The sequence below is a fragment of the Adiantum capillus-veneris genome, chromosome 13 (assembly GCF_014529385.1).
Source record: "Adiantum capillus-veneris isolate H3 chromosome 13, ASM1452938v2, whole genome shotgun sequence".
In the NCBI taxonomy this organism is placed as follows: domain Eukaryota; kingdom Viridiplantae; phylum Streptophyta; class Polypodiopsida; order Polypodiales; family Pteridaceae; genus Adiantum; species Adiantum capillus-veneris.
In genome coordinates this window covers 95,258,402-95,277,184 of record NC_140943.1, presented here as the reverse complement: position 1 = coordinate 95,277,184, position 18,783 = coordinate 95,258,402, and the positions used below count along the sequence as shown (strand labels likewise).

General features: G+C 41.6%; 1 pseudogene; it reads left to right on the top strand.

Annotated features, from left to right (window-relative positions):
- The first annotated feature begins 17,474 nt into the window (after positions 1-17,474).
- Positions 17,475-18,206, top strand: LOC147444472 (secreted RxLR effector protein 161 pseudogene; annotated as a pseudogene).
- The last annotated feature ends 577 nt before the right edge of the window (positions 18,207-18,783 follow it).

Sequence of the window (18,783 nt, the reverse complement as noted above, 5' to 3'; positions counted from 1 at the left end):
TGCTTACTGCTGCAAATGGCAGTTCTTCCACACTTGTTGATGCACTTTACGTACCTGGGATCATGAAGAATCTTTTGTCTGTATCTGCACTTTCTAGACTTAAACTTGTAGTCAAATTTGTGGATGATAGATGTACAGTTCATGATCCCAGTTTTGGTGATGAAATTGTTGGATTTGGGTTTTTGTGCCGTGGGTTGTATAAGATCGCTTTGTATGACAAGTGTGGAAAAAATTTTCAAATGCAGTTGCTGATTCAAGGGCTATTTTAGATGCAAAATTTTGGCATGCACGTTTTGATCATCTAAATTTTGCCAATTTGCTGCATTTGCAGAAATCTGATATGGTTGCTTCTTTGCCGCCTCTGCAAGCACCTATCAACATGTTTGTGAAGGCTGTATTTTGGGTAAGATGCAACATTCTAAGTTTCCAGAGGATGGTTCAATTAGGGCCACATGCAGGTTGCAATTTGTGCATAGTGATGTTTGTGGGTCCATGCAAACTCCGTCCTTGGGCAATTACCTTTACTTAGTGACTTTGGATGATTACTCTAGGCATGCATTGGTATTTATGCTAAAAGAAAAGTCCGAAGTTTTTATGTGCTTCAAACAGTTTCTGGCTATGGCTGAAAATGTCTCGAAATGTACTATGGGCACCCTCCGTTCTGATCGATGGGGGGGTATATGTCTCATGAATTTAATGCATTTCTGGCTATTCGTGGGGTGAAACACCAATGTATAGTTCCTTATACACCTCAGCAAAATGGTGTTGCTGAGAGAAAAAATAGGTCACTTACGGAAATGGCACGATTTGTGGTCGGAAGTCAAGCTTTGCCACATTCTTTTTGGCTTGAGGCCATCATGTGTGCCACTTATGTACTAAACATGTGTCCTATGAAAGCTTTACAATTTATAACTCCATATGAAGCATGGCATGATAGAAAGCCTTCTATTGAGCACATGCATGTTTTTGGCTGTTTGGCATATGCTTTGGTGCCACAAACACAATGCAGAAAATTGGATAATAAGGTTGTCAAATGTATTTTTGTTGGTTATAGTGCTGAAAGCAAAGGTTACAGGTTGTATCATCCGCAAACAAAGCGTATTCTGGTTTCACGGGATGTAGTGTTTGTGGAAGATTCTGTTTAGCCCTTGTTGTCATGTACTAGAAAGAGTAATGTAAGCTCACAGGACATTTATGACACTTTGTTGCCTCTTTTTAGTGTTGGAAATACGAATGTAAATTTCAATGAGGCAAATGTACATCCTATGGGGGTTTCTCAAAATGTTCCAGGTTAGCCTATTATTGATGCAGATGTACATGATGTACTTGATGAGGAAAGGGCTGAAAATGAGCAGGCTAGAGCACATTGTGTGACAATAAATTGGATGCACCTTTGTCTAGTCGTACTCGTTCAGGATCTGGCCATGCATCTTATGCATTAGATTGTTATGCTTTGGCTGTGTCTAGCTTACATGATGTTGAGGAACCTGTTTGGAGGTGATAACAACATACAAGTGCCCACCTAGCCAAGGCGCCCGTTGGGTCAGCCAGCCAAAGTTTTGATGTGGTCACATTATTTTTCCAATGTTTAATACATCGAACCCTGTAAAAGCCTAATGTCAATCATCTATGTCGAGTCTGAGTCAAAGATGTAATTTTTCCAGTGATGTATGTAAAGGTAGATGAGAAGTTGGCTGCCGGCCACTTTAGAAAGCCCTAGGTATATAATACACTAAGGTTAGTGGGAAAGGGGGATTATTTTTTGAAGATAAGGGACTACTGCATTACATACAGAGAGCTACCTCTTTGCTCCAACTTGTAATCATCGCTTCTGTGGCTACGGTAATCCAAATTCAGTTTTGTTTCTTGCATTGTGTTCCTCTTACTCTGCTCTTTCATTCAAGTGTAAGCATTCAAGATTCGGTGAAGGTTTCAAACGCATCCGTTTAGGCCTTAAATTGCTGTTTTGAGTGTTTATATGCGTATTTTATGTTGTTTTGACCCTAGGAGAGGCTTTAGGGACCTAAAAATGATCCTTTAGGATCATTCGTTTACTGTTTTTGCATACTATGGGACGAACGATCATGATCGTTGTACCTCTCCAGAATGCAGTGACAGTGATAGGATATGTTCCTGATAGTCCCCTGTAGCTTCCTTCAAGTTTCGTGCGATTCCGATATGATTTGCATGGTGAACGGGCGTGATGGCTGTAGAGATGTTTAGAAGGACATAGGCAGATTACTTGGCTTTAGTGTGATTGATTTGCTTGTAGAGTTAGTAGTTGCATCTCTTCGAGTTCACTTCATTAGGATTGACACCCTAGTGAGTTTCCATGCCTCATCCGAGTCGCTTCCCCTGTATCGATAATTTTATGTTGATGCTTGAGAGCTATGCTATGGACGGTAGTCGCGGTGACCCGCAAACAGAACCTCTCTCTTTTGATGAAGCACAAAATTCAAAAAATTGGATGGCTGCCATGCAATCAAAATATGATGCACTTATAGAAAATGACACATGGATTTTATGTGATTTGCCTCCTGGAAAAAAGGCCATTGGTATGAAGTGGGTTTACAAGTTGAAATGCAAACCCGATGGTGAGATCGATCGCCATAAGGCTTACTTGTTGCAAAGGGTTATGCACAACAAAAAGGCATAGATTACGAAGAGAATTTTCTCCCACTTGTCGTATGACTACTGTGCATTTTCTATCTGCATTGGCAACTCATTTTGGTTGGGATGTACATCAATTAGGCATTGTTACTGCTTTCTTGAATGGTGACATATTTGAGGAAGTTTATGTAACGCAGCCTCGCATTTTTGTCAAGAAAGGACAAGAGGACAAAGTGTGCAGACGTAAGAAGGCTTTGTATGGGTTGAAGCAATCTCCCCGTGCTTGGTATGAGAAAGTTGATACTCTTTTGTCAAACAAGGCTTTTATAACAGCCCAACGGAAAGCACATTGTATGTAAAGCGTGAGGGTGATGTACGTCTCATTGTGATTCTTTATGTCGATGATTTGCTAATCACTGAACCAAATGAGAGACATATTGCTGAATTTAAGGCTGATTTGAATGCTACTTTCAAGATGAAAGATTTGAGGCTGTTGCATCATTACTTGGGTATACAGTTTAAGCAGTGTGATGGTGGTATTGCCTTGTGTCAGAAAAGTTACATAGAGACATTGCAATGTAAGTTTGGACTTGAGGATTGAAAACCTATTGCCACTCCCATGGATACAGGATTGAAATTGAGTCTTCACGATGCTGGTGATCCCGTAGTTGTCACTCTTTACCAAACTGCCGTTGGATGCCTTATTTATGTATGCAACATGAGGCCAGATATTTAGTTAACAGTCTCACAGGTTAGCAAATTTATGCATAGCCCATGGTCTAAGCATTGGCAGGCTTTCAAGAGGATTTTTTTTTACCTTAGTGGCACTTTATATCTTGGCTTGTTTTATCCCAAGGGGGGATCATTGCCGCCAGACTTACATGCTTTTTCGGACTCGGATTGGGTTGGTTGTTTTGACACGCGAGTGTCCACAAGTGGTTTTTGTTTCATACTTGGCAGTTGATGTATATCATGGTTGAGTAAGAAGCAACCTATTGTGGCCACTTCGAGTTGTGAGGCTTAGTACAGGGCAGTCTTCACAGCTACGGTTGAGTGTGTATGGCTCAGACGCCTTATGGGCTGATTTGGGTGTTGGACAGGACACTGCCAACACTATCTACACTGACAGTCAGAACACGGTGGCAGTTGCAAGGAACCCAGTTTTTCATGCTCTCACAAAGCACATTGAGGTGCATTACCAATATGTCAGGGAGAGGCTCTCAGCAAGGATATCAGCTTGGCTTATGTGCCAACACAGGACAACCTTGCAAATCTTTTCACAAAGGCATTCTCTCGTGAGAAGCTCAAAGCTTTCCGCAAAGCTTTGGGCTTACTCCCCTTTGTGGATTGATCATGTCCTCAAGGCATGGAACTTCCCTTTACTCGTGTGCCAGCTCTCGTTCACCGCATCACTGCAGGGGGGATTTGTTACCATATACATGTGGTAGTGATGTGTGTGAACACACTAGGACCGCCGAGGCAATTTTTCCCTCTTTAGGAGTTTTTTCCCCCGTGCATTGTATATACCGCCATCACTCTAGGGCTATCCATCTTTCCATTGCACACTAAGTAACACACTCTCTATTGTGTGCCTTGAGCTTCCTTCGTCTTGTCCAAGCTGTGTGCGTTTCTCTGCAGCCCTAATTCCAACAAATAGACATGCTCATAACCACCCAACCTGTCTATATGTAGGCCCTTGGCCCTCTGGCTCTTAGCTACATATAGCCCCTGTACCGCATGTGTATCCGGAGTTGACCCTTGGCCTTGGCCCATCCTACCTTAGGCCTGACATGGAAGCTCAAATTTGCAGACTAAGGAAGGTGATAGCAAGGCAAGAGCTATTGCATGTTGGTTCAGGAATCATAAAAGCTCAAACTCATGGACTAAGGAAGGTGATAACAAAGCCAAGCAAACCACATAGAGGGTGCCGACCTCACGCTATCGTGCAAAGAGCCCATAGTCCCCTAAGTTGACCATGACACGATGCATGCATGGTGCAGGGGTGCCGAGGACTGAGAAAATGCACTTATGGAGTTAACTATAACAAGAATTTTAATATCAGAGGCAATTATAGAACTCATGTAGAATCCATGCAAGGCATGGTGGTGGTCGTCAAGAACAATGGACATACAAAGGGCTGTCAATCTACTCAATTCCACCCACGAATGGATTCAAGCCAAATCCCATCAGGTACATTTTAGTAAGAGGTATGTTTTTTGAGTGATATTGACAATTTTTCAGCAAGTGGCACCGTTGGTGTGCGTGCATAAGGCAAAGCCGTTTCATGAGCTTTGAAGCCCTTAAGGCTTCACAAGATCATAAGTACAAGGACAAGCAAGGGTTTATCAAGCCCAAATTTATGTATGTATAGCTCTCAAGGAGGGCAGAGTTCGTACTTTTTCTCTTCTTCTAGGAAGGTTGGTAAGTACAGTTTAACTAGAGATTTTTCTTCTACATTTTAATCATTCTACCATAACTCTCAAAAGTTGAATCATGACAAGGCTATGATGATGCAAAGGCAAGGTCTATTGCTAGCCTTGATGAGTGGTGCTAGATGTTCAGCATCGCATATCTCTTAGGGTTCACTTTTTGCCAGGGCAAGGCCTCTATACAACTTGTTTTTATATTTCAATGATCAATACTCATCACGCACTGGATTTAAGACGTGATTTTACATGTGGAAGAAAGGCTTCTACTGAGGGGATCCATCGTGCATGAGCAAAATCACACCAAGTGGTGGTTCCATTTCTGATGCCAAGGGTGGAGATTCCAAAAAAACGGTAACTGTGTTAGCTTTAAGTTTTAGTTTTGAACTTATTCACTTTTGCAAGACTTTCTACAATGCCAACTGGAGTGTGGTTTTGGGATACTGAGTGCTCCTTTTGAATTCTTTGGCTCTCAGGATGCTCCTTTTCTTCTTCCCTTTCCAACATCAAATTCTTGACTTCTTCAGGTTGGCTTTGTGCTTGAACTTCTTTCATTGATTTGGGACTTACAGCAAGTGCATTTGGAGAAGTTAAACATGATTGTACCTGATTTTTCCCAACCAAGGGGAACATTGGTGTTGTAAATCCCCACTCATCATCACTTTCGTCTTCCTCCTGAAACTGATCTTCATACTTCTCTGTCAAGCCTTCAATTGCTTCTTGCAACACCTGTATCCTGCGCATACTAGAGCACGACTTTCTTCTTTTTCCTTCATGACCTTCATGCAAGTCTTCCGCCTTGTCAAGAAGATTAGAAAAATCATCAAAATCCTCTTGTGCATCACATAGTTCCTCATGATCTGATGCATCTCAAAAAGATCTGACAATTCGATACAACTTCTTGCATAGTTTATGCATACAATATTTGACACATACATCTTCCTTTTGACAGGGCTTGCACATGTAAGGGAATTCCTTTGTGTGGTGCTCATACTTTTGACAAATTGCACACTTTTTCTTCTTCTTCTTTGCCATTAATCACACCTCAAAAGAATAGAGAGAATTTGTACCTCTTTAAACCTTGAAACTGCTTAAACTGCATTGCAAACTCGATACTTGAAAAGGCATTCTCCAAAGTGGAATTTCTAAAATCTGCAACCTGTAAATAGTTGAACTGCAAACTGCAAACTGCACATTGCCTAAAACTGCAGACACAAAGTCTCTCCTTTGCCCAGTTCGTTCCTCTTTAGCACCATGGCCAAAGCCAGCGGAGTGTAATTGCCTTAACTAGACAAAAACTGCCTGCACAGAAAACTGCACAGAAACTATCAAGAACCCCTATAAACACCTGCAACTTGTCAACAACTATAATTTTGATTTCCCTTGGCAAATTTAGAAAGAACTCCTCCAAGAAATTTGATGTATATTCCTCAAACTCTTCCTGCAGTTTTACCCAATTCAAGAATTCCTGCAGGTGGTCGAGGTTGACTAACATGTCAAGAACGTGTTGAATTCCTGAGTGCCATATGGTTTAGGCTAAATTCGAACCAATTGCAGGAATCGCTTCAGAGAGAATGTGGCAGTTAGAGCACGAGAAAGAAACTTCCTATCATAGCCGACTCACGATTTTCTTTGAGATTACTGTAATTCGCTCCCATGTCGATTAGGATACGGACAGCAGGATCGCCAAAGTGTTAGGGGCTCACAACCCTAATAGGTAATCAATACAAGAATAATGTAGTGTAGAGAAAAATGAGGCAGGAGATTGCACATTACACCATGAAAATTGTAGACTGTATGAACAAGAGACCATGGCTAAGCAAGAGAAAGTACTGCTCTACCATGTATTCATCATCAACATCCAACTACAGGCCTAAAATAGCAGTACGACTGCAAGAAGATTCCAAAACTGCAAACTTTCGAGTAGTTTACATACAAAAATTGCTCTACGCCATGTGACCATTCGGGTATTTCCAACTACCTAGGCATAAAGACCTTGTGTAAACATGCTCCTAAGGTTTAAAGCTAAGACCTTAGTTAAAAGTCCAAAAAGATAAATGCCATGACACATCAAGCACTAACATTGGCACCCGCTATTTTAGTTATGTGTCCCGACAAAGTTCCTAGGTGTTGGTCAAGTCTGTTTATAAGACCATTTTGAGCACGTTGTATCAGGAACAATTTCAGTGGCCAAGAAATTGTCGGATACCTAGTCAGACTTTGTTAAGGTACAAGTTCTATTAAATAATTTTAATAGATGGTTGTTTATACATGTAGCAAAGCTATGTTTTGTTAATGAACATGTTTCATTTGGTACCTAGGTGTGATCGATTTTCACATTCTATAATTGTCCAAATATGTTCTCATGGCTTTCACATGGAAAGTATTTAATTCTTTCCCTGTGAATACGGTGAGCTAGAGAAGAAATTTATACATAGAAGGAACAATCTCCGACAAGTCTTAAACTCAAGACCTAATACTCCAGAGCAACCTGACCAATCTACCACACTTAGGTGATAGAAAGGCTATTCCAATTTGCTCCACTTATTCACACACACACACAATTTTTTTAGTAATGTCACACACACACACACACACACACACACACACACACACACACACACTGTTTTGTAAGTTTGTTTTGATTATTGTACAAGTGGGAAACCTCAAAATGAGGAAAACCCACCATAAAGATCAGATACAAAGGGAGGAACATAGGACATTTTGCCAAACACAATCTCCCAAAGGGAAGTTTGCCAATGACCAAAGGCAAAAGTGGTAACATGCTGACATAGTGAGGCAATTATGATTGTCCATGGCTAAGACTGTTTTGCAAGAGTAGGCAATTGCATGGCCTTCCTCGCTAAAGCGTGGCGGTGAATGTCCAAAATATTCATCCCCCCAAAAACTCTTCGGAGTGCAAAGTTTCTCCATTGATAACAAACGGAGCCCTTTCTTTCACAAATTAGTGTGCCACAAATGAGATAAAATATTAGACTAAGCAACCTGAGGCAAGGGCGAGGCCAATGCAACAACCGCAAGTAAAATGGAATGTATGCCATCATGATGCTCTGGACATTACGGAGCTAACGGACATGTAATGGCCATGTGGACAGTTTTCAATAATTCAGTTTGACATTCAAGTGTTGCATAACCCAATCCACTTGTTGAGCATTAGTTACTTGCCAGCCAATAGGTGTGGGTGCTTGTGTGGAGTGTGCAAGAGAGGGAAGGAGAAGAGGATTGGGGAAGGGGATGATACACAGAGACAGGGAGTTGGGTTGGTGGAGAGGAAAGTGAGAGAGAGTCAACTCTCTCACTTTCTCTCCCTATATTGATTAGGAAATAAAAAGAGTAAGGGTGGTTTCCCACGGCCACCTGGCCTACATCCCAACAACCTCTCACTTGAAGGTCATGGTGGCCAATAGTGGCATCAGTATAGTTAGTCTATACAAAGTTGATGAAGCATCACCTAGGCTTCATCCTACACCCATAAGTTCTATGCAATGTGTAAATCTCTCCGAGGCTAGGCTCCTCGTGAAAGCATCTATAGGGTTTTTGTCAGTGTGAACCTTGACAAGCTCGATGGGCTTTCCAGCCAATGCATCTCATATGACATGGTATCTGACCTCTATGTGTTTTGACTTTGAGTGAAAAACCAAATTCTTTGCCAAAGCAACAGCACTCTAACTATCACAATGCAGTACTAGAACCTCATGAATGACCAAATCTCCCACTAGACGAGCTAACCATATGACTATCACAATGCAGTACTGGAACCTCGTGAATGCCCAAATCTCCCACTAGACGAGCTAACCATATGGCTTCCTTGCTTGCATCAGACGCAGCAACATATTCTGCCTCAGTGGTAGATGAAGATGTGGAGTCTTGGAGACACGATCTCCAAGAGATATCTACTCCAGCAACAAACATGAACACAGTGGATCTTCTACGATCCACACAACCCGCATACTTTGCATCCATGTAACCTGCAATAAATGTATCACTGTTTCCAAAGTGTAAACACTTGCTATATAGTTGTACCCTTCAAGTATCTGAGGATTTTCTTCACTGCTTTCCAATGCTTCTTGCCAGGGTTTGCCATGTACCTACTAACCATTCCCACTCCATGTGCAATGTCTAGTCTTGTGGCTACCATAGCATACATCAAACTGCCCAACTACTGAAGAATATGGCACTTTTGCCATTTTCTCTTTCTCAGCCACTGTCTTGGGAGAATCTTCCTTGATGAGTTTGGAGTATGCTTGCATTGGGGTACTGAGTGACTTCTCCCCCTGCATACTAAAACATTGTAAGACTTTGTGGATGTACTTTTCTTAAAGATAATTCAAGAATTCCATGTTGCCTATCTCTTTTGATGCGCATACCAAGAAAGTGATTGGAATTTTCCAAATCTTTCATATAAAACTAAGTGCTTAGCATCTTTTTCAATTGATTGATCTCATCAATTGATTTTCCTGTGATAACCATATCATCTACATGCAAGATCAAGATGATTAAAGAACCATCATTCAACTTCTTTGTGTATAAGCAGTGATCCTCTTGACTTTTTATGTAACCCTGAGACTGCATGAATTTGTCGAATTTTTGATACCATTGCCTTGAACCTTGCTTGAGGCCATAAAGAGCCTTTTTAAGTCTACAAACCAATTCTGCCCTCGTTGGCTTTTGGGTTTCACATACGAAACCCTCTAATTGTTTCATGTAGAAATCTTCATCTAGATCCCCATGAATAAATGATGGGTTCACGTCAATTTGGACAAGTTCAATGTCCTGGATAGCAACCAAGCCAAGCGCAGTGCGAAGTGTAGTCATCTTGACTATTGAAGAGAAAATCTCATCGAAATCCACACCTTTTTGCTTCTTGAACCCTTGGCAACTAGACAAGCTCTTGGCATTCTTGAAACCCTTGACAACTTTGTACATTAGGGTGTAGGCACACACAAGACTTCCCTGGCACAAATAGAGGGTAAGGTACAATTGAGAGAATGCTCACATTACATCATCATAAACCAAGCCAATGTTGTTGTCGTTATCTTCGTCAGAAACTCCTGAGGTGGCAAGGTTGATTTTTGCTTTTTTTTCATCTTTGAAATTCTCTTTGTGATTGGTAAACCGTGTAGAGTTACTGTTGAATCTACAATACTTTGTAGCATGATTGTTTTTACCACAAGTGCGACAAGGGTTGATTTCATAGCAATCCTTTGAAAGTTGATTTGTTATGCCATAGTGTGTGCACTTTAAGTTCCTTTTATGACTGTGGTTGTAGTGGTTGGATGAGACCACATAAGCAGCATTAGACTATTGTTAACTGCCTTTGAGTTTCTTTTTGTGCTCTTGAAGAGAGTTTATCACATCTTCAATTTTGGGGATTGGGTCTTTCTCTTTAAGTATTGTTACAATTTGGCCAAAATCTGCATCTGATATTGCTTTGAGAAGCATAGCAATTTGGTCTTCATTATCTATAAGGCATTTTATATATGTCAACTGTGTGCAAATAATCTTGAGCCTATTGACTAGAGATGACACATCTTCTCCAGGCTCCATAAGCAATCCATAAAGTTGCATTATTAATGCAATTTTAGAATGCTTGGCAATAGCACCAAAATGCTGCTCTAAAGTTATCCGTGCATCATGTGCAATAGTGCAATCATCTAAATAATTCACAAAGTTGTCGTCAAGGGATGTGAGCAGAATGCCAAGAGCTTGCTCATCTTTAGCTGAAAATTGCGCTAAGCTCTATCGCATTTCCACTCTGTTGTCGTCATTTGGGGGCTTAATGACGGACCACAACTGCTTTCGCATTAAGTGGCCCTTGGTTTTTGCCTGCCACGTGTGGAAACCATGGCCATTGAATTTGTCGATTCCCTTCTCTCCCCCCATAATGGTGCACCCTTAATTGTGTGTGCAAGGAAGGTCTTACCCGAGATGTATGGGCAATGTCTAGTCCTTCCTCGTGCAAAGCTACATCAATTAATACATAAATTGCTTGGTCTATAATCACTGATTGTGAAGTACCTCTTCACAAAGTGAAGTCACTCTTCACAAAAAAGGAATGCGGTTATTGAAAGTAATCAAAGATAATGACCATCATTGTGGATTTCTTCGATAATTACATCTTTGTTGTTGGTTGGGAAGCTTGAGGGAATGAGTCTATTAGACTTGGTGATGAAGTAATGAAGCACGACAAGATACTTGCATAGGGTGGTGAGACGAGATATTGTTTGCAGGCGGAGGTTCCTACTAAGGGCCCAAGCTTTGAGTTGTTGAAAGTGGCCGTGGGAAGGAGCCCTTGAGCTGGAGCCTTTGGTGTGACGGTCCTCACGCGTGAAAGAGGCCCTGCTCAGGGTGCTCCTAGGTGGTCGGGCAGCTTCGGGTAGTCTCAGGCAGGCGCGGTCAGTTCGGCCACCTCGGACAACTCTAGGCAGTTTTGGGCAACGCGTGGGCAGCAGTGACGGACGGAAGCAACACAATGGAAACAGTTTCGGTGGCCGGTCGGCCGGGACCACCGACTAGAGACGATCAGACGAGGAGAAAGCTGGAACCAATTCGGTCCATTCGGACCCGAAAAATCTATAGGCCGAGATTGATGCATGCTTTAGGTCTGCCCAGTTCACTCTCCTTTGGCCACGGTTGGGGCACCTAGTTGGCCACTAACTGAGCACCAGCTGGCCTTTTTAGGGGGTGGCTGCCACATAGTTTGTCCACATAGCCACACACACACACACCTAGAATTAGTGAGTGAGATTAGGGGCTCGTTTTAAAGCTTGAGCAAGCTGCTAAAAAGCTCTCGCAGAGCACATGTTCAAAGCACATAATTGTGAAATTGAAATGGGGATTGCAAACATGCAATGAACTGAAGCAAAAAACACACAAAAGTTAATGAAAAATAGAGTGTAATTAACCAAAATTGAACCGATGAGGGCTCAATTTTAGTAGCTAATTATGCAAATGCATGAAATTAGGCATGAATGCTTAGTAATTACATATAAATCTATCACAATTTCCTCAAGCAAGGGTAGTGGCTCTAGGCATAAGCCATGAACGTGCCCAAAAAATATGAGTAATTGGAAAATAGAATAGTGTTAATCTACGTGCAAATGCAAAGAAATTGATTAGAAATTGCAATTGGCTAAGAGAGAATGCCAATGAAATCTAGCTTATAGGGATGCCTAGAATCTAGTTGTGATTAGGGAGATGTTAACCTCTATCCCAAAGCTCTTCTATCAATTGTTAAGTTAAGGTGGATAGGTTAGTGTGCCATTCATGCTAATGGCATGCTTTGGAGAGATTAGTGTAGAGTTTGAGAGAGAGACTATTACACAATACAATAGGTTATATTGCAAATGATAAAAGTTACTTTTATTCAGCAGAATGTGCCTCTATATAGGCTTATACAAAAGAGACATCCTTTTGACACATGAGCATAAGATGTGGCTACCTATGCACAAACACAAGTGGCTTTTCTTTACACTGGGTTGTAAGGGGTTCTTCACAAGGTTTATTGACACATGACACTTTTCTAGGTGGAAGAGATTGTTCTCACAAGAGATGCAACAAAACCTCACATCCCAACATTAGGTGCAACACTACTAACTGAGTTGGTTCGGAGGCTACATCCTCAAAACGAACGTGTATGTACTCAACGTCTGAAATGGGCTTCTTGTGCATTTTTTATTCATTGAAAATCACCTGTGAGCTTTGAATGAATGTGGGATTCTGGGTGCCAGAGACGATAGCCCATCTCTCCATTTGCACCATAGGCAATAAAAATGCATCTGTGTGACCTGGGATCTAACTTGCAATGAAGTTCTTTGGGCACATGTGCATATGCCTCACATACAAATACAAGTAAATGCTCATAGCTTGGCGTTTTGTGAGTCCATAAATCCCTTGCAATTTTGAAATTCAAAGGAGCACTAGGTGACTTGTTGATGATGTGCACTGCTGTCAGAATAGCTTCCCCCCAAAACTTTGGAGCAAGCTTCTCCATAGAAATCATAGAGATAACTCGCTCTTCAATCGTGAAATTCATTCTTTCGGCTATCCCATTTTGTGCAGGTGTGTATGGACTTCCAACAAATGCCTCCTCGATTGCAAAAATCCTTGAACTCCATGGAGACATCTTCTCCACCATTGTCCGTGCAAAATGCTTTGAGATTTTTTTCTGATTGGTTCTCAACCATGGTGAGGAATTTCTAGAATGTAGAAAAGAACTCTTCCTTACGCTTAAGGAGATACACCCACACCTTTCTACTAGAATCATTTATGAATGTGAGAAACTAGTTTTCCCTCCTTAGAGTTTTATGTGGCATGGGACCACACAAATCACTGTGCACTAAGTCTAGGGTTTTGCCTAGTTTCTTATTCAATGGCAAGATGTCAACCTAGTATGTTTTCCATATAGACAATGCTCACACAATGGAAAGTCCGTGTAATCTAACACAGGTAAGTAGCCAAAAACATTGAAGTGTTTTCATTCCCTTTTGGCCAATATGCCCTAGTCGGCTATATCCCACAACTCAGTAGACAGCAACTCGGCAACATAGATTGAGTGTTCGTGGACACTCGAAACAAACATAGAGTACAGCGATCTATTTTTATGACCTTTCTATTACCATATACATGTGGTAGTGATGTGTGTGAACACACTAGGACCGCCGGGGCATTTTTTCCCTCTTTAGGAGATTTTTCCCCCCGTGCATTGTATAGCATCCATCACTCTAGGGCTATCTATCTTTCCATTGCACATTAAGTAATACACTCTTAGTTGTGTGCCTTGAGCTTCCTTCATCTTCTCCAAGCTGAATGTGTTTCTCTACAATGCTAATTCCAACAATTGGTAGCATAGCAGGTTGCATCCTCCTGAGCTTCGTCGCCAGAAACTCCTGCACACGCCTGCTCACTTTCTCCAATTTTTGTGAGCTTTGGCGAGCATTTGCAGGTCGACAAAAATTTTGAGAGACCTCGTAGAGCTCAGTCTGCTCAGATTTCTGATTCAGGCTCATTTCGGGCTCCGTTTCCACTACAACAAGTGATACGCAAACAATTTTGTCATTTTGTGCAAAAATTTTGTCAGTGCCAAATAGTGCATAACAGGTGCCATACAACCTACTGCGGGTTGTGCTATATAGCATGTGCTAGTCTTACTCAGTTTCTCCTCATTTCGGGCAGTTTTCACATCAAGTACAAACATTTTCCATGGCTGACAACAACACAGATGTGTTCAAGATGTTTGCTGATGAGAACAGGTTGCGGGGACAATTACCCTATGTGGGCTTACATGATGCAACGTGTTCTTGTGTCAAAGGGTGTCTGCAATATTGTGCAGGGCATTGATGTACGTCCTGGTTCTGAGGATGTAGAAGATGTTGAGGATGTTGCAGGTCTTGCTGCAAGGATTGTTGCTATTAGAGTTGTTCTGTCTATGGTAGAACAAGCTCGTTGGGATGTAAAGTATGCGTAGGCTCATGCATTGATTGCGTTGTCTCTGAAGCGCACATTACTCCTCACATTCGTTCATCAAAATCTGCAAAACAAGCTTGGGATATTCTAGTAGGTCTTTATGCAAGTTGCAATGAGGCTAAAATTGCTTTGTTGCGTAAAGAGCTGGAATCGAAGATTATGCATGAGGAAGATGAAATGGACACTTTCCTTGCTAGTGTCAAGGATATCAATGAGAACCTTATTTTGGCAGGTGAAGTCATTTCACACAGTTCCCTTGTGCACACAATTCTTGATGACTTACTAGACTTTTGCTAGTACTTGGAGACTTATGACCCAAGGAAATCCTGAAGTTGTCAAGTTGATGCATTATGCACATTACTGTTGCAAGAGTCACTTTCCAAAAAAAATAGGACTAGGCAGCGTGCAGTTGAACAGGCTTTTATTGCTTCTCAAATAAAGGGTGGTAATAGCAATGCAGCCACTTCTTATGGTTCTGCTGCGAGTGGCAAAACTTCCGTTCCTAATGCTTCTGCTGGCAGCAATTCATCTTGAAATTCTCGTGATTAGGGCAAAAAGAAGATGCGTTGCCATTATTGTAAAGCTAATGATCACTTAATCAAGCAATGTCCTAAGTTGAAGGCCAAAGAGGCTAAGAAGAAAGAGGGTGGTTCCACTGCAAATGTTGGTTCCACTACAAATGCAGCCATTGTTGAGTCTTCTGTGAAAGGAGACTGTGATGCTGATGTTGATAGAGAATGGGCTTTTAGTGCAGACTGCACTTACAATGCTGATGTCCATGATGCATGCATGTCAGTTGTTGCTGCAGATTCACATGTGGGGTATTTCGACAGTGGTGCTACAAAGCACATTACCTCACATCGTGAATTTGTTGACCTCTCTCGAGTCTGTCCCTCATGGGAATTCAGTCACTAGTGCCAACAATGCCTCTTACACAAAATTTTGCAAATGTAGTTGTAGATTCAAGGGTTGTTTCAGATGCAAAACTGTGGCATACACGTTTTGGGCATCTGAATTTTCCAGTTTGCTGCGTTTGCAAAAATCTGATATTTTGCTTCTTTGCCACCTCTTGAAGCGCCTGTCAAACATGTTTGTGAAGGTTGTATTTTGGGTAAAATGCAGCGTTCTAAGCTTCCAAAGGATGGTTCAGTTAGGGCCACATGCAGGTTGCAGCTTGTGCATAGTGATGTTTGTGGGCCCATGCAAACTCCGTCCTTAGGCAATTACCTGTACTTCGTGACTTTCATTGATGATTACTCCAGGCATGCATGGGTATTTCCGTCTTAAGCGAAGTTTGAAGTTTTTATGTGCTTCAAACAATGTATGGCTATGGCTGCAAATGTATCAAAATGAAGTATGGGCACCCTTCGTTCCAATCGAGGGGGGGAGTATATGTCTCATGAATTTAATGCATTTCTGGCTAGTCGTGGGATAAAACACCAATGTACAATGCATTATACACCTCAGCAAAATGGTGTTGCTGAGAGGAAAACCATGTCACTTACGGAAATGGCACGATGTATGGTCAAAAGTCAAGCTTTGCTGCATTCTTTTTGGCTTGAGGCCATCATGTGTGCCACTTATGTACTTAACACGTGTCCTACGAAAGCTTTGCAGTCTATAACTCCATATGAAGCATGGCATGATAGAAAGCCGTCTATTGAGCACATGAGTGTTTTTGGATGTTTGGCATATACTTTGGTACCACAAACATAGCGCAGAAAATTGGATGATAAGGCTGTCAAATGTATTTTTGTTGGTTATAGTGCTGAAAGCAAAGGTTATAGATTGTATCATCCACAAACAAAGCGTATTTTGGTTTCACAAGATGTAGTGTTTGTGGAAGATTATGTTCAGCCCTTGCTGTCATGTACTAGAGACAGTAATGTAAGCTCATGGGACATTTATGACACTTTGTTGCCTCTTTTCAGTGGTGGAAGTTCAAATGTAAATTCCAATGAGGCAAATGTCCAGCCTATGGGGGTTTCCAAAAATGTTACGGATCAGCCTATTACTGATGCAGATGTACATAATGTACTTGATGAGGAAAGGGCTGAAAATGAGCAGGTTAGAGGTATGCCAAAATGGCTAGTGTATACATTTCGTGATAGTAAATTTGATGCACCTTTGTCTAGTCGTACTCGTTCAGGCTCTGGCCATGCATCTTATGCATTAGATTGTTATGCTTTGGGTGTGTCTAGCTTACATGATGTTGAGGAACCTCTCTCTTTTGATGAAGCACAGAATTCAGAAAATTGGATGGCTACTATGCAATCAGAATATGATGCACTTTTAGAAAATGACACATGGACTTATGTGATTTGCCTCCTGGCAAAAAGGCCATTGGTACGAAGTGGGTTACAAGTTGAAACGCAAGCCAGATGGTGAGATCGATCGCCATAAGGCTCAACTTGTTGCAAAGGGTTATACACAGCAAAAAGGAATAGATTATGAAGAGACTTTTGCTCCCACTTTTCGTATGACTACTGTGCGTTTTCTATGTGCATTGGCAGCTCATTTTGGTTGGGATGTACATCAATCAGACATTGTTACTCCTTTCTTTAAGGGTGACATATTTGAGGAAGTTTATGTAATCCAGCCTCACGGTTTTGTCAACAAAGGACAAGAGGACAAAGTGTGTTGATGTAAGAAGGATTTGTATGGGTTGAAGCAATCTCCTCGTGCTTGGTATGAGAAAGCTAACACTCATTTGGTGATGTACTTCTCGTTGTGGTTCTTTATGTAGATGATTTGCTAATCACTGGACCAAATGAGAGACATATCGTTGAATTTAAGGCTGATTTGAATGCTACTTTCAAGATGAAAGATTTGGGGCAGTTGCATCATTACTTGGGCATATGTGATGGTGGTATTGCCTTGTGTCAGAAAAGTTACATAGAGACATTGCTATGTAAGTTTGGACTTGAGCATTGCAAACCTATTGCCACTCCCATGGAAACAGGTTTAAAATTGAGTCTTCATGATGCTGGTGATTCTGCAGATGTCACTCTTTACCAAACTGCTGTTGGATGCCTCAGTTATGTATGCAACACTAGGCCGGATATTCGGTTTGCAGTCTCATGGGTTAGTAGATTTATGCATAGCCCAAGGTCTAGTCATTGGCAGGCCGTCAAGAGGATATTCCGCTACCTTAGTGGCAATTTACATCTTGGCTTCTTTTATCCCAAGGGGGGGTCATTGCCGCCAGACTTACATGCTTTGTCAAACTAGGATTGGGCTGGTTGTTTTGACATGCGAGTATCCACAAGTGGTTTTTGTTTCATGCTTGGCAGTTCATGTATATCATGGTTGAGAAAGAAGCAACCTACTGTGGCCATTTCTAGTTGTGAGGCTAAGTACATGGTAGTCTTCACAGCTATGGTTGAGTGTGTATGGCTTAAACGCCTTATGGTTGATTTGGGTGTTGAACAGGATACTGCAAATACTATCTACCCTGACAGTCAGAATGCAGTGGCAATTGCAAGGAACCCAGTTTTTCATGTTCGCACAAAGCACATTGAGGTGCATTACCACTATGTCAGGGAGAGGCTATCAGCAAGAGAGATTAGCTTGGCTTATGTGCCAACACAAAACAACCTTGTAGATCTTTTCACAAAGGCATTGTCTCGTGAGAATCTCTAAGCTTTTCGCAAAGCTTTGGGCTTACTCCTCTTTGTGGAGTGATCATGTCCTTAGGGCATGGCACTTCCCTTTACTGATGTGCCAGCTCTCGTTCACCGCATCACTCCGGAGGTAATTTGTTACCATATACATGTGGTAGTGATGTGTGTGAACACACTAAGATTGCCGGGGCATTTTTTCCCTCTTTAGGAGGTTTTTCCCCCCGTGCATTGTATATACGTCCATCACTCTAGGGCTATCTATCTTTCCATTGCACACTAAGTAATACACTCTCAGTTGTGTGCCTTGAGCTTCCTTTGTCTTCTCCAAGCTATGAGCATTTCTCTGCAACCCTAATTCCAACACTTTTATCATGACAAGGTTGTTCTTGCGGATCAGCCAAGAACGATTACCAAAAACTATAGTGTATCCAAGATCATTCAATTGCCCTATAGAAAGCAACCTCTTTGTAAGCCCTGGTCACATGTCTAACATTCTACAACACAAAAGTAGTGCCATTATGCATTTGAAGTTTCACATCACCAATGCCAATAATGTCAAGCTCATAGGAATCACCAAGCTTGACTATGCCATGCATGGATGCATAAGTGGAAAACCACTCTCTATGCGGTGTGACATG